The following is a 16,625-nucleotide window of genomic DNA, read 5'->3' as shown; positions in this document are numbered from 1 at the left end:
TTTAAATAAAGTAGTTCACAAATGTAAATTCACTCAGTAGTTTGAAGTGTTTTATAACATTTCACTGAGTTCAGTTTCTTTCTCACCACATTAAAAAAAATTCAGCAAATGTATTGAAATTACATTGCCAGACATTAAAAGATGATTGGCAGTTTAGAAAGTTATCAAATGATTCAAACACCATGATTTAATTGCACTCAGACACATATGATGTAACAATATCAAGTATCATAGCAGGACTGGTAGTTACTATATTAATTATACACATCTCTTTGTGTAATTATAAATCCAGTGTCTATCATAACTGAAGGTCATGGAAATCTGTCACATATGTTGTGCTAAATGTCACAATTTCAAAATGTTCATAGGCCAGAACAATCTTGAATGGTGTGTTCTTTTCTTTGCTAAATCCCTCACCATTGACACCTTGGAGTTGCAATTAACCAGAAACAGAACTAGACCAGCCACATAAATACTATGGCTGCAAGAGCAGATCAAAAGCTGGTGTTCTGTGTGAGCAACTCAAAATCTTCTCCCTGTTTAGAGAGGACAAGTCAGGAATGTGATGGAATACTCCCCACTTATCTGGATGGCAGCTCCAATAACACTCAAGAATCTTGGCATCATCCAAAACGATGTAGCTTGCTTGATTGGCTCCATATCTATAACAGTCAACATCTACTCCCTCCATCACAGATGCACAGGAGCAGCATTTTGTACTGTCTACAAGATGCACTGGCAAAATTCACCAAATCTCCTCCAAAAGCACCTTCCAAACCTACAATTTTTGTTACCTGGAAGGAAAAAGGTAGTAGATATATTGGAACACCACCACCTGCATGTTCCTCTTCAAGCTACACAACATTCTGACTAAAAAACTTTTCATTGTGGCTGAGTCAAAATCCTGAAACTCTCTCCCTAACAGCACTGTGGGTGTCTCTGTGCCACATGGACTAATAGGTCAGTGATGCACCTCACCACCCTCTTCTTTAAACCAATTAAGGATGGGCAATAAATGCTGGCCCAGCCAGCATTACCCGCATCTTGAAACAAAACTAGAACCAGCTTAATTAAACAATAAGATTTCAAATAAACTACGTATGCTTCCCTATACGAACATCAGACAAACATTTAGTTGTTCCTATGCATCTTGTTTCATGGGTTACCAACACTGGTGCCAGCGAACAAACCATCTACTCCCATCCCAATCGTTGGTGCCCCTAGTGTGACAAATATTGTGCTTTGAAAATTGTATTCCAAGAAACTAACTTCACGTGATAACTGAAGATCCACTCTGTGTGCTGCAAGAGCCCGCAACACCACAGAATCATGGGCATGGAATATCCTGTCTAGAAGTAGAGATTTTTTGTTCACAATATGTAAGCAACACTGGCTTGGCCAGCATTTATTGCTATTCCTTGATTGCCTGGAGGGCAGTTAAGAATCAACCACATTGCTGTGGGTCTGGAGTCACACCTGGTCAGACCAGGTAAGGTCAGCAGATTTCCTTCCCTAAAGAATATCGGTGAACCAGATGGATTTTTATGTTAATCGACAACGGTTACACAACTGCCATCAGGCCAGATCACTATTCCAGATTTTTAGTGATTTCAAATATCTGCAATGGTGGGGATCCAACCTATGTCCCCAGAACCTCAGCCTGGGGCTCTGGATTGCCAGTCCAGTGGCATGTGTTATTAGTTTGGTTACTAGTTCAGTGGCAGGACCAGAAATGAGCATCACTTTTGCTCATCGCCAGGATATATTTCCTCATCTGATTGCAGAGGGTTCAGCTAATTAGATATGTCTGCTGGAGGAGCAGTCAATATTGCATCAGGAGCAGACAGGAAATCAATGCCCCACTGTTTCCTCTTGGGGTCGAAGGACCTGGCATGATATTTGAAGGGCACCCAGTCAGATATTCATGCCCTGCCAACCAGTAGCCCCTCATGGCGTCTCTCATCTTTGGTTCTGCAACTACATTTACCCTTTCTTCACCTGGTTTCCACTCTTCCCTTGCTTATAATCACCTGCTGATACACTCCCTCCACCTGGACAACCCCACCTCTACTTTCGTATTCCTACCTCTTTTCAGTTCTCCCTCTACTGTACATGGAATTTCAAATCTTAGATGGAGAATGATCTCATGGATTAGAAATGCTTTGCGATGGGTCCACCTTCAGATTATCTGGGAAAGGCAGAAGGTTCTCTTCCCCAGGGATAGCAGCAGGAGCAGCCTCCCATCTGATCAAGGCAACCTGGGCAGAGGTAACAGTGCATTTCCGAGGCCACATGCCCACAGAACAACCTAGGTGCAGTTCAGGAAGAGAATTAATGACCTACTTCAGGCCACAAGAGCAGTTGACATTTAGTTTTCACTGCAAACTAATCCTCATAAAGAAGAAAGCAATGTAGATATGTGAGTACAGAGGTATACCAGACAGGATGTAGCCTGGCAGAGCTCAGCATCAGAGACAAAATGTGGACTGAATGTGGAAGCTATTTCATGTGTACTAGCTGCATGTTAGTGTATGTGTGTGGGGAACATATACAAATATGGGCACAGCAAGACACATGTCATTGCATACATGCTTATTTACGGACCTTGTGGGATTACACCCAACCCTTCAGTTTGTGGATTAAATTGATGTGAGGGCCTCTGACCTCAGACTCTTCATTCTGGCTGTAGATGTGAACTGCAGAACTGGCAGGGGAGGACCATGTCTGAGAGTGAATCGAGTTAGAGGCCACCATTCCTGCAGAGTCCAGTGAGCATGACTCCAGTTTTGTGCTTTTAGCCCCACTGGCATTGGATTGCCTCTTTTTCCCTGTAGTCACAGGTCTTCATTGAGCAGCTGGCATATGTGACACCACAACCTGGAACATCCTCAGCCCCCTCTGGCATTGGCCCTCACACATTAGCAGGTAGCTGCACCACGTGCAGTAGATTGGATTATGCTCCAATGTTTACCATTGTAGAGGCTCCTGATTGTCAATGGTCCACTGCTTTACCCAGTTAATGTTCTGACCACTGTCCTACATGGTCCTTGGCCACCCTTCAGCAGTTTCTCTGCAGCTTCACCATAGTTAGCCTTGAACATCCACTTCCCTCGTTACACCTGACACTATCACCCTTGATATGCCCTATCTTCCCACCAAGCACACACCCAATATCATCCATATGCCTGCCTTGACTTGGACCCCAACCACTTCTGATATCTGCGCCACCTGTTTTGTTCATTTCTATGACCACTCAGTGTGACAATCCATTACCTAAGTATGAACCTGGTCGTGCCATCCTATTGTATCTCACCACTCCTCTCACTGTTTCCTCCAATATTCAGAACACTCAGTTTAACCTCCGGGATCCGTACTGCAGACAGCACTGACACGCTGCCTTATCTCTCTCCCAATATTGCTATTCAGCAATCCCCTTCCCTGGTCATTCGTAGGACCCCAGCATTTTAAATACCTTCTCTAACTCCCACATCCCCGTATCCTCGTTGCCCCCCTATCTGAATTCCCTGCCATCCTCTGTGACCCAGATTCTCTGTCTCCCTTCTGCCCTGGACTCTCTCCATCAGATAGCCTTCCTGCCCTATGCACCTTAAGACTACTGTCGCCTGATCTTAATCAATGCATTATTGAATAATGCTCCCCAAATGAGGCAAAAACAATGACTGATGCCTCCAACTCCAGTCAGTTAACAACCTGACGTGCTGCACATCACTTATAGGCAGCCGTAAGTCATGTGTTGCTCGCTCACAGATAACTTTGGAAAGGGGAACTCAGCCTCTCTGCTCCTATGATGCTGCTTGGCCTGCTGTGTTCATCCAGCCCTGCACCTTGTTGTCTCAATTCTGTTAATGTTGCTCTTTGAGAGAATGCACGGCATGCAAATGCTTGCAAATGTCTTCCTACCATCTACTATTGACCTGCTTTCAAACTTCCCTGAACTCACTAGCTTAGTTTAATCCCGCAGTCAGGAAGCTAATTTTTGGCCCCCTGTTACATTAAGTACCTCCACAAGATCCTTGCTTCCTGTTCCTGGGAGCAACACAAGAACCTGCCATGTTCCTATGCTGCAGCTCCTGGATTACATTCGCATCCACCGGATCATAATTGCCAAAGAGCCTGTTTCTTCTGAATTTTTTCATAACCATCTCAGAAGTCTCCTATGGGTTTTTAATTAGCTAATATTAAATTGATATCATCCTGTAAAATACATTCATGCATTTTCCTTTAATGTCAATACAGCAATGTGCCACTCTATGTTTGCTAATCTTTTCTGTTAATGCTGTCCATGCACCATATACCAATTGTCTTGCTCATGTCGGTGGTAGAAATATGAGTATGTCTTCATAGGTCTATGATTCTGCCATCAGGATAATGGTGGTACAGTGATAGCAATGAATAAAGGTGAAGATCTGGGGTACAAAGTCAATTTACTTTGAATGATACAACAAATGTTTCAAGTGTCTGCCAATGTCTTAAAAATATAATCAGGATAGCAACAGGTATAGTTTGACAATGCCAGTTTGTGGATGAATTAATACCTCATTGCAAGTAATTATGGAATTAAATTTATGCATTAAAAAAGGCAGCAATTTGTTCTGAGAATTCGATCCCTGTCTGCAGGACAGGTAATACTACCACTACTACCATGTTGAGGGCCAGGCAAAAAAAGTTATTGCTCATCTTAAAATAATATCCCTGTCATTTGAATTTTAATCCACATACAAATGTCTCCAAGCAATAACTCAAAAACCAAAAGCCATATAGCTTTGTATTCCTCGCTATTCTCATCATCTCAGCTCATGATCTATAGGCATTCAAACTTCATTCAACAAGGATGGGAATGTCTTTCAATAATGATGAGACTGAAAGTTGCTATAGAATAAAAATTCCATCTGTTTATCTCTGGCCTTTCATGATCTCAGGAAATCTCAAAAAAATACAGTACTGCAGTTTACTTTTGATACATCCTTTGATGTGACTAGATTGGTCGAACTTACCATAAATATGTAGATTGTAACCTGAAATATGGTGTGTCAGCCAAAATGAGAAAAATCATATGATTCCTGCCCTATTATAAAGTCTATCAGTTGGATTATGACTTAATTGCTTTCTCAAGGGATATGTGTGTTTAAATTAAGTGGTATAACTCAGTATGGTGATTCAAAGTATCTGGGTCAAGTTCTGTTAAAACCACATGCAGCACACCAGAAATGATAATTGACTATTTGACAGCAAATCAATGAGTGGTTGACCACAGTCTTACTGTATAAATATCACACGGTTGATTAGATGACACAAAAGCAGCAAGGAAATATGCTATATAAGCAGCCAGGAACACGCTGGACTTGGGTCAAGGGTTGTTTAAACCAAGAGACAAGCCACTGTCCAGAGAAAACATGCAGATGTAATAATGGGTGAAAGGTCAACTGATTGTGATAGATGCAACACACTTGTGATGTCTACTGGTGGTCAACTGATCAATCGCTTAGGACTAGACACTGTCAAATATTGATTACGCAGGTCGCATACACAGAAAGAGGTATAAGAGAACATGCCAGAGGGTGATAGCTAGATAGCTCAGAAACAGGGGCTGTCTGATCGATGACTGGACATTGGGACAGAGCGGGTTCAATAAAGAACAATTGCGTATACCTCATTGTTGGGGCTGTCTTAGGTTATTGATATCCAGAATAAACCAGGCAGATCAGTGAAGGTAGGAATAAAAGCAAGGGGCATTATAACTAAAAGTTGTATACCAGGAAATCCATTGTCAAATACGTTATCTGAAGAGTAATTCTGAATTAAAGAGCTAATTTACACAGTTAGAGGGCCAACCAAGAGGAAAAGCAAGGACATTCCTAGATTTTGTGGTCTTTTCTGAGGTTTATTAAGTGCAGCAGATTATTAACAGCAGCACAATGACTTCCCAGGTAATACCAGGGATATATTTTGCTGTTATTACATCTCTAGATCAGGTGGGACTTGAGCCCAGACCTCATAGCCCACAGGCAGGGACACTATCATTGTGCCACAACAGTCCTTTTTCAGATAGTATCAAATTATATGTTGTCAACTAAATTTAGGTGCTTTGGTATGGTACCCAAGATCGCCTGTGAACATTTGCTGGATGGCATCTTCCAAAGCATTTGCCCTACTTGGAGCCATGTGGGGACAAGAGACCTTGAACAGCATGGTGGAAATGCTTTAGGGATGCTCCCAAAACATTCCTGAAGTGGTCAACTATCCCCTCCAAATCATGGAAGACCTTGGCATATGAGCAATGAAAAGACTAAGCAGTTAAATTGGGAAGGCAACAAACATACCTAGATACTTCATCAGGAAGGTGTAGAGCTGAAGTTTCAGCATTGGTGGGGTGAGGCGGGGGGTGAGGGGTGGTGGGGGGGGGTGGGGAGTACGATCCTCCAAACAACCCACTTAGCCAATCCTTGAAGCAACACCTGCCGGACATGTGGCAGATGGTATATGGATCTTGCATTGGACTAACATCCATTCCAAAGCCGATGAAACTGGAGTGAAAGCAAGTCACCCTGGATCTCAAGTCTGGAGTTGGAAAAACACAACAGGTCAGATAGCATCCAAGGAGCAGGGAAGTAAATGTTTCGTCAGGATCCAACGAAGGGTTTCAGCCCGAAACGTTGACTTCCTGCTCCTCGGATGTTGTCTGACCAGCTATGCTTTTCCAGCTCCATATTTATTGACTCTAGCTTCCAGCATCTACAATCCTTACTGTCTCCTGGATCTCAAGTGATTGCCTAAGAGACTTACTGTATAGAAGTAGAACATTTCCTTTTGAATTCTCAGCCTCTTTCAACATTGGGATAATGTAATCATTGAGCAGTCTGCATCCTCACACTTTAGCCTCCTATTTCTCACCTGAGACCGAGTTGTGAGCAGCAGGAACTCAGAAACAAAGCAGAAACTTGGTTCATAAGTAAACAAGTCAAACATTCCCACAACCAGCCAGGGCTGTTTAAATTTTGTCTCTTCAGATAGAGAGGTGTGAAGGATTTAGATCAGTGTTAGCTACAGGAAAGAAAATTTACCAGGTAGCCAACTTTCTGTACACAGATCTATATATCTTATTGTTTTCTATTATGTTGCTCAGCACAAGTGCAAGGAAGAGTTCGCAGCAGATTACCAATACTCTATTGATGGAGTGTTTGGGAAATGGGAGTCAAGCAATGTGGAGTTGGCTCTGCTGGAGAAACCAGCATTTCATGAAGGAAGCAGCAGAGCCGCAATATAATGGTGAAAAACAACCCCAGCATTTTCTACAAAGAAAAAAGCAGCAAACAAAAGGATGAGTGAATCCTGAGTGTATTTTTTGGATAAATAGTTAAACAGTTAAAAAAAAGTCAGTAATCTTAACATATACAGAATTGGAAATTTGAATTTTTCCCTCTAAAGGAGCACCACATGAATGTCCCTTTGGCAGGAAGAGGTTTAGGATAAGTTCAGGTCACAGCCCAACATCCTGTGATCACAGCGTCATCATTAACAGACCCTGGGAAATTTATATTTCTTGCCCTATTTTAACTAGATCAAGACACATAGCTTTTCCTTTACAGTGATTTTATTCATTTATTCTCAGTTCTCCTCATACCGGCCCCAGCTGTCCCTTCTTTATTTGGTATTTTTAAATCAACCTGTTCGGAGATGTTGTTACAAACCTCTGAAGCAGGCAAGGTTTGAACTCGGGTCTCCCTGGTTCAGCGGCAGGGCCACTATCACAGTACTGCAAGAGGCCCAATCTGCCTTATTTACACAACTAATCAATTAACACCCAACACTGGATTATCCTCTAACCTTAATTACTGAAAAATAATACTTATTATTTGCCCACTAATTTCATTTGATATTAATATCATACAGCATTTTCCTTAGGTTGAGCAGGTTTTGGAAACCTGCCAGATTAAGAGAGTTCCGAACCCTTGGCAGAAAAATTGCTGAGGAGTTGGGAAATAACATGATAGGTAAGTGTTAAATCTTTTGTTAACTTCTGATGCTTTTAATAGATTCATATAACATATTAAGTGAAATTATTGTTAAGTTAGATGGGCTTTTACGACAGTAATTGATCATATAGTTCTTGGCTGAAAAGGTAAGTTGACCATTACATTGATCAACATGTGTAAATATTAAAATGCATTACAGTACTTGTCCCATTTGAAAAAAGTGTTATTATGCATTCAAAACTATAAAAACAGTGTTATGGGAACTCTAGTGTCATGATCTGACGTGATGCAAACATCCACAATGCTTTAATCCAGAAAGAAATTGACCTGAAGCTCTAAATTGGATAAGAAGAAGTAAGGATACCTAGAATTCTTTGAATGATGGGTCATCTGGTATAGCTCAGAAAATCACTTTTGTTTTCAGATTTGAAACTCTTCATTATCAGTTTGATTTGGTAATTCAGCTCATTATAAATACTTGGTTGATTTTTAAAAGGTTTGATCCACTTACCTCAGCAGGGTGTTACATTACAGTTTGACAGTTTTTAACATTGTTAAGGATGAACTGCCATTGATGTGGATTCAGAATATGTTTTTGTTCTACAACTGAATGGATAAGGTTGTTTATTAAGTCTAGACGTCTTTTTCTTTCAGTATGAATATTTCAGGGATATCTCTATTAGATTACTAAGTGTTTTCACATCTATTTGAACAAGACATTGGTGAAGTAGAAATGAAAACAAAAAGTGCTCAAGAGACTCAATAGCTCTGGCAGCATCTGTGGACAAACAAGCAGAGTAATAAGCAGAATTAACATTTGAAATCTAATGACTCTTCCTCAGAGCCATTTTTATTATTCAGAACTTATTTATTAATATGGTAGTGAGGCAGAGCTGGCTGTGTATCAGTATCAGAGATAACAAGGTGTAGAGCTGGATGAACACAGCAGGCCAAGCAGCATCAGAGGAGCAGGAAAGGTGACGTTTCGGGCCTAGACCCTGTGTGTTGGCCTGCTGTGTTCATCCAGCTCTACACCTTGTTATCTCAGATTCTACAGCATCTGCAGTTCCTACTATCTCTGTGTATCAGTATCCATGTGTTTGGATTATGTCATGGATGAAGAGCATGAAGTAAGAAAATAAGAGGATGAAGGATAGATTAATTGGGGGACAAAAATATAGGAGCAGGAAGAGAAGCAATTGCTGGTGACATACTGACTGCCCTGGATAGATAAGAATGGAGTTGAGCGAATGCACTCACACCCAGCTAGGGATAACAAAAGCGGTGTGAAAGGATGTTACAGACAAAAAAAACTGCAGATGCTGGAATTCAAGGTAGACAAACAGAAGGCTGGAAGAACACAGCAGGCCAGGCAGCTTCTGGAAGAAAGGAGCAGTCAATGTTTCATGTATTACCCTTCTTCAGGACTGGTAGTCCCCGAATACCCAAAATGTTGACTGCTCCTTTCCTCCAGATGCAGCCTGGCCAGCTGTGTTCTTCCAGCATCCTGTTTGGTGCTAAATGACGATGGTGCAGTCAACCACGTAAAAGACAGATCAAGAAGGCCAAGAAGTGAGAGTTTATTTTGGATCTTACACTGGAGGACCTGTGGTCAGAGGCCTTTCAGATCTTTGTCAGGGATAGAAATTGGAATGAGGGGATAGAAAATTCAAAAGAACTACGGATGCTGAAAATCAGAAACAAAAACAGAAATTGCTGGAAAATCTCAACAGGTCTGGCAGCAGATGTGGAGAGAAATCAGAGTTAACGTTTCAGGCCAGTGACCCTTCTTTGTGTGTGGGGTTGATTGAAACACAGTCTGATTATGATTCAAGCAAATAAGTAATCTGATGAGCTAAATCCTTTTGTTACCAATTACAGATTTATTTTAAGATTGATGATAAATGTGAATCGTGATTACAGTTGAAGAAATTTGACAATATTTAAGTGTAGGGTGCTAAGAAATGGTGCAATAGTTTAGCTGGCTCAGTTTTTTTTTAAACCAACCTTTCATAAATGTTAGGATGCACCTCTGGAGCTGGTAGGGCTTAAAATTGAACCTCCTGACTCCAGGATAGAGACACCATCAATGCACCCCAACATCCCCTTGCACAGTTATTAAGTACATGGAATCAGTGTAACAGTCATTAGTTCACAGACATACTTAATCTTAATTCATTGCCGAGCAGCTCAGAATGAGATTGTACCAGTTCATTCAGTTTTAATTTAAACCCATTGAGTTAGTGGAAAAGACAATTTACTGGGAACAGATTGAGCCATTGGCAAACATTTACTTTGGTACCATTTACACGGAGTTGCTAAATTGTCTAGTGTCCATTATGGTCTCACTTTTTGCTTCATAATGCCTAGCTTTCATCTCCCTTGTGATACGTGGGAAGAATATTCACCAAATAAAAGTCAAGAATTGGGACATCCGACAACATAAATTAGCATCTAAGTAAGATTCGTTTGATGACAAGCCATTTGTCTGAAAGTCAGATTCTTGCAGCACGGTTTGGTAAACTTGTGATTTCACCTATTATCAGCTTTACATGAAAAAATACTTTGTTGTGACTCTGGAAATAAAAGCAAATGAATTGAGTTTAAAAATATATTATCAAAATTGCAAAATGTTTTCGGAAAAAGTTCTATTCTGCACTCTTTGGGATGAGATATGAAACTAACGCTCTTTTGTTTATTTAGGCAGATATATGTGTTGCTGTTCAACAAAGATCAGCTCTTAGCTCTTTGCCAGCACCAATGACACAGATGACTGTCTATTAATCTCACTGTTGCTTGTGGAGTCTTGCCGTGTGTGAAATTGGTTACGACAGTGCCAACCAAATAACAGCAATCATACTTCACAAAGTAATTCATTTGCTGTTAAGTAGCTTGAGGTACCCCGAGGTGCTATATCAGTGTAGTCACTTTCTTTAGAACTTTTAAAATAAAAGAAAAATTAGGGACAGAAAGTTAGCCACACGAAGAAGCACATGTAATTAATACAAATAGAATTACCAGCGCCAAATACTGACACTGAATCCTTTGTTTGAGATCTCAAAACAAAGGCTCATTCAAACCCAGTACAAAATGCAAAAGGTTCAATTTTATATCATTTGAGTAATCAAAAAATAGATCTTTGCCCCATTTTGAAAGGAAATTTTGTAATGAATTTCAGAAATGTAAGTTAATTTGAACCCATTGAGTTAGAGGAAAAGACAATTTACTGGAAACAGATTGAGCTATTAGTAAACATTTACTTTGGTACCATTTACACAGAGTTGCTAAATTGTCTAGTGTCCATTATGGTCTCACTTTTTGTTTCATAATGCCTAGCTTTCATCAAATTTCCACCAGATAATTTTTCATTATTGGAAAAGCAGATAGCAGTTGAGAACTATGACCCCAGAAGACTGTTTCTCAGGAAGAGACTTCCTGATGTTGTATTGGCCAGGCTCCCCAAATGATCAATTGATTAGCTTCTGGAGTAGCTGAGCCACACAAGCCCACGAAGGTCCAGTAAGCCACACTCTCAGGTAAAGAAAGCTGGCCTCTAATGGGCTGCCTGTGGCAGATCAACAATTAGTTTCAATAGACCTACACTTTGAAGAGAAAATTTAGCAAGAGTTCTTACTGCTGGTTTGCCAGCCAGCCTTTGAAAAATTATGTCGATGTGAGGATTGTATGTAATTGCTTCAGATTGTAAAGTAAAAATTTTGAGTCAACTGGCAATTTACTTTTTGCTGGTGGGGAGAAATTGTAAATCTATTGCCAACATCACGTTACACTCTCACACAGAAGTATTAGATTTACACTGTGATGTATTATAATGAAGTATGATGGGACTCTAAGAGCTAGAAACTCAGTATTATATGTTTAATTAATCACAAAGTAAATACCTTCTAAACAATCTTGGTTTGTCCTTAAAGATGGTTTTAGAATTACTTCATTTTACTACCTACTGAAGGGAAGGAGGGCAATAAGATCTATTGATTTATAATTGTTGATCAGTTAAATTTTATTTCTATTTAATGGAATTTTAGAAATTTCCAGTATTTTCTTCCGTGAAAAACACTATATTACCTCCTATTTAATGTATGTTAATTTTTCTTACCAGCCTCCTGTGGGGTAACTTTGTTACAAGCTTTCTAAAAATCTAAGTATATTACATCCATCGGATTTCCTTTCTCAATTTTTTTTGTCCAATTAGATCATTATCAACCCCGTGTCCATCCTATCCTTTACAATAGATTCTAGTTTTATTCCCAACAATGAATGTAAGACTAATAGGCCTGTAGGTCCCTGTTTCATCTTTCTCCCTTCTTTAATAGTTATGTGATATCTGCTACCTTCCAACCTGCAGGAATCATTCCAAAATCTATAGAATTTTGTAAGATAATCACCATTGCATCAATAATCTCTAAGGTCACCTCCTACAACACTCTGAGATTTAAACCATCAGATCCTGGGAAGTTATTGACTTGCAGTCCCATTAATTTTTCCAGTACAACCTTCTTACTAACATTAATTTCCTTAAACTCTTCATTCTTGCTAGCCGCTTGGATCTCTAGTTCTGGGAGATTTCAGATAGCTTCCTCAGTGAAAATAGACACAAAGTAATCATATAGCTTCTCTGCCATTTCCCTCTTCCTGATTATAAATTCTTCTAACTCTGCCTGATTAATACCATGCCCCACATTACCACTACTATTTGGTGGCCAATAAATTACTCCAACCAATGTCTGCGGCCCCTTAGTGTTTGTTAGTTCTACCCAAACAATTTCCACACATTGTTCTTCTCATTGGAGATCCGTCCTTAATAAATGTACTGACTCCTTCCCTTGTTATCAACACAACTCCACCTCCTTTTCCTTCTTGTCTGTCTTCATTAAACATTGAATAGCCTTAAGTATTTAGTTCCAATTTCTGGTCATCATGGAGCCATGTTTCTGTGATGACAATTAGATCATACGCATGTACTGGCTTTAGATAATTAATCCTGTTGCGAATGCTGCATGCATTCAGTTAGATTGTTTTCTTTTTTTGACATAATTTTGCTTTCAACACATACTCAATGCTCCGATAACAAGGTGTAGAGCTGGATGAACACAGCAGGCCAAGCAGCATCAGAGGAGTAGGAAAGGTTCGGGTCTAGACGCTTCTTCAGAAATCCGCCGCCACCCACCTCATACTCAATGCTCAGCTTTGTTTCTCCTGTCTTCTAGTCTCCATAGCATATTTTTGACATCCTGTTATCAATTTTACTTCCTTCCAGTTTGGATTACCCCTCAGGTTCCCATCCCCCTTACAGTTTAAATCTATCCCAACAAAACTGGCAAATCTCCCTACAAGGATATTTGTCCCAGACCCATTAAGGCATGACCCATTCAGCTTATATAGGTTGCACCTACTCTAGAATTCATCCAATTTCTCAGAATTCTGGTACCTTCCCTCTTAAATAGGTCTGTAGCCGTTTACTGAATTGATCAAACCTCTTGTTTTTATGCTTACTAGCACGTGACATTGGAAATAATTTTGAGATTACTGCTTTTGTGGTTCTGGACTTTAATTTCTTTCCTTACTCCCTGAAATCTGCTTACAGGTCTTCATCCTTCTTCTTACTTATGTTCAATACCATTGATGAACTCTGAAACAACAAAGCAGTCCATATCCAAATGCAACAGATCCTGGACAATATTCAGGTTTGGACTGACGTGTGACTAGTAACATTCACACCACACAAGTGCCAAGCATTGAAAATCTCCAACTAAAGAGAATCTAACAACAGCACCTCGGCATTCAATGGTGTTACCATTGCTAACCCATCACTTTCAACATTCTGATGGTTATATTGACTCAAAACCAATCTGGGTTAACCATATAAATAATGTGGCTACAAGAGCCAGATTAGTGACTAGAAATCCAGCAGTGAGTAACTCACACTCTGATTCCCCAGACCTGTCCACCATCTACAAGGTACAAGTCAGGGATGTCATGGAACACTCTCCACTTGCTTGAACGAGTGCAGCTCCAACAACACTCTGAAGCTTGACACCATCAAGAACAAAGCATCCAAAAACATTCACTCCCTCTACCATTGACACCAGTAGCAGGAGTGTATATCATCAATTAGTGCATATCAACAACTCACCAAGATTCCTTAGACAACACCTTCCAAACCCCCAACCACTATCATCTCAAAGGACAAGGGCATCAGATACATGGGTTCATCACCACCTGCCAGTTCCTTTCCAAGCCATTCACTATCTTGGCTGGAAATATATTGCCATTTCTTTACTGTCACTAAGTCGATATGCTGAATCTCTCTCCTCCACAGCACTGGAAGAGTACCTCCACCAAATGGACCAGTGATTCAAGAACGCAACTCATCAGCACCTCCTAAGAGCAACTGGGGATAGCCAATAAATGCTGTAATGCTCATTGGGATTTAGAAGAATGAGAGGCAAACTTATTAAAACAAATAAGACTTTGAGGTGTTTTGACAGGATAGATGCTGAGAGGAAGGCTCCCCTTGTACAGCTATCGAGAACTAGGGGAAATAGTTTCAAAATAATAGGTTCTTCATTTAAAAAAGACTTAGCATTTCTTCTCTCAGAATGTCAGCAAATACATGGAATTCTCTCCCAAGCATAGTAGTGGAGGCTGGAATGTTGAATATATTCAAGACTGAGTTGGATAGTTGTGATAGAAACAAAGGCTATGAGGAACAGGCAGGAGTTTGGAATTAAGGCCATAATCAAATTGGTGAAGCATTTTCAGAGGGCTAAATAGCCTATTCCGGCTCCTACTTTGTATGTTATTATTCATGAATGGGAATTCAATTTTTTTTAAAGTTAACAACCTCCCTTGAGATCATCCCAACAGGGTACTGTGCAACTCATAAGTGGTTCTTTGCTTGTGTTAATAAGGACAGCATAATTCCCTCATGCATTTTGCGTTTTTAATCTTTTTGTCACAAATGATGCTTGAAAATGTGAATTCTTGACATGCTGCTCTTTTAGGTATTAACTGGAATTTTGAATTTCTTTTTAAAAATTGTCAGTCTCCAAGGAGACCAAAACATTTAAAAGGGCATCAGTCAATCAAATCAGTTCTTAAATATAATTCAGTAGTTACATGGTCACTATTATTAATCCACCATACTTATTCCAGATATGTTTTACTTTAATGGGACGGTTAGTTTAGATGGTTAAATGGTTAGCAAGTATTTCAGAATAATGCCAATTGTGTGGATCTGATAGACTCAGGACTTGCTTTATATCCTATCCCTGAGAATGAAGGGCAATGGCAAACTGCCAGTGTAGAAACTGCCAAGAAAATGCTCAGGATGAAGCATCAGCAGACAATAAGCTAAGTATCTGCCTTCAGGTAAAATGCACACAAATTAATATTTAACTACATCTGAACTTGCATCTCATAATCTAAGTGTCTGAATTACAAGATCAGAAACATTACCACTCTGCACTTGTTCCTGGAGCATAGTTCCACAAGCAACAGCAAAGTTCTAGTGTTTGAGTTTAATGTCCGATCCACATGAACAAGCATCAACAATCAGCATCAGATGATTTGACCATAAGAACATCATACAACATCATACGTCTTTAAAGTTTGTTCCTTCTTATATTTCAAAGCAAGCTGGGTGACTTTCAGCAGTTCATGGTGGAAGAACACATCACAATATAACGAGGTTGAATATTTAGTCCCAGGCAATGTTTTAGCGCAAAAGCCCAGTGGTAGCACTGACGCTGGCAACTCATTCGTCATTACAATGTATCCATTTTTCATATACAGATTCATTTAATGACATATTAATGCTTACGTAATTCTAATTCCTCTCCTGGTGCTGGTTATACTTCACCCATAATGAGTAGCCAAGTTAAACCACTGTCTACAATCTTAAAATGCCTTCCCTCTTCAATGACTTCAAATACTGTCCAAATCCATGCTTGTTTTCCTGCAACATGCTCAAATTGCACTAGTCAAGCTTCCATCCTGTCACAGAACTTAACAAAATAGTAAACTTTATCCTTTATGACTTAGATTGGCCTCATAATTCTCAACCTCTTTTCAGTTGTTGATACAGCCAATCATAACATGCTGTCACAGCATCTCTCTGATATTGTTCAGCACAGTGGGACAGCAATGTATTGGGTTAATTCTCAGCCATCCACTCATAGCCAGAGCATCTCCAGAATTAGTTTCACTCCCCACCTCTGAACAACTACTTCTGGATTACTCTCCAGATCCAAATATAGCTGCCTCACATTACTGCCTGACAATATCATCAAAGACATAGGATCAGGCTCTACATGTACGCTGATGGCATCAAACTCTAGCCTTTCATCGCCTTTATGACCCCTCCATTGCCTCACTGTTGAAAGATTACTCATCTGGCATCCAGAAGCCTTTGTTTTTGGCCTCCAACACAAACACATGCTGTATATTAACATTTTAAGAAAAGGATTCTTAAAACAAAACTCTGTTTATGATTATTACAGAGATAGTACAAACTGCCGATGCTGGAGAATCTGAGATAACAAGGTGTAGAGCTGGATGAACACAGCAGGCCAAGCAGCATCAGAGGAGCAGGAAAGCTGACGTTTTGGGTCT

At 40.0% G+C, this 16,625-nt stretch overlaps 1 protein-coding gene across 1 annotated transcript in view; it reads right to left on the bottom strand.

Annotated features, from left to right (window-relative positions):
- The window catches only part of LOC109933409 (glutamate receptor ionotropic, kainate 1), a 289,847-nt gene that overhangs the window by 228,846 nt on the left and 44,376 nt on the right, over positions 1–16,625 (bottom strand). The gene's annotated exons all lie outside the window — the stretch shown is intronic.

This window comes from Rhincodon typus, chromosome 11, assembly GCF_021869965.1.
Source record: "Rhincodon typus isolate 14 chromosome 11, sRhiTyp1.1, whole genome shotgun sequence".
Classification (NCBI taxonomy): Eukaryota; Metazoa; Chordata; class Chondrichthyes; order Orectolobiformes; family Rhincodontidae; genus Rhincodon; species Rhincodon typus.
The sequence above is the reverse complement of the archived record's forward strand: the minus strand, read 5'-3'. Positions and strand labels throughout refer to the sequence as shown.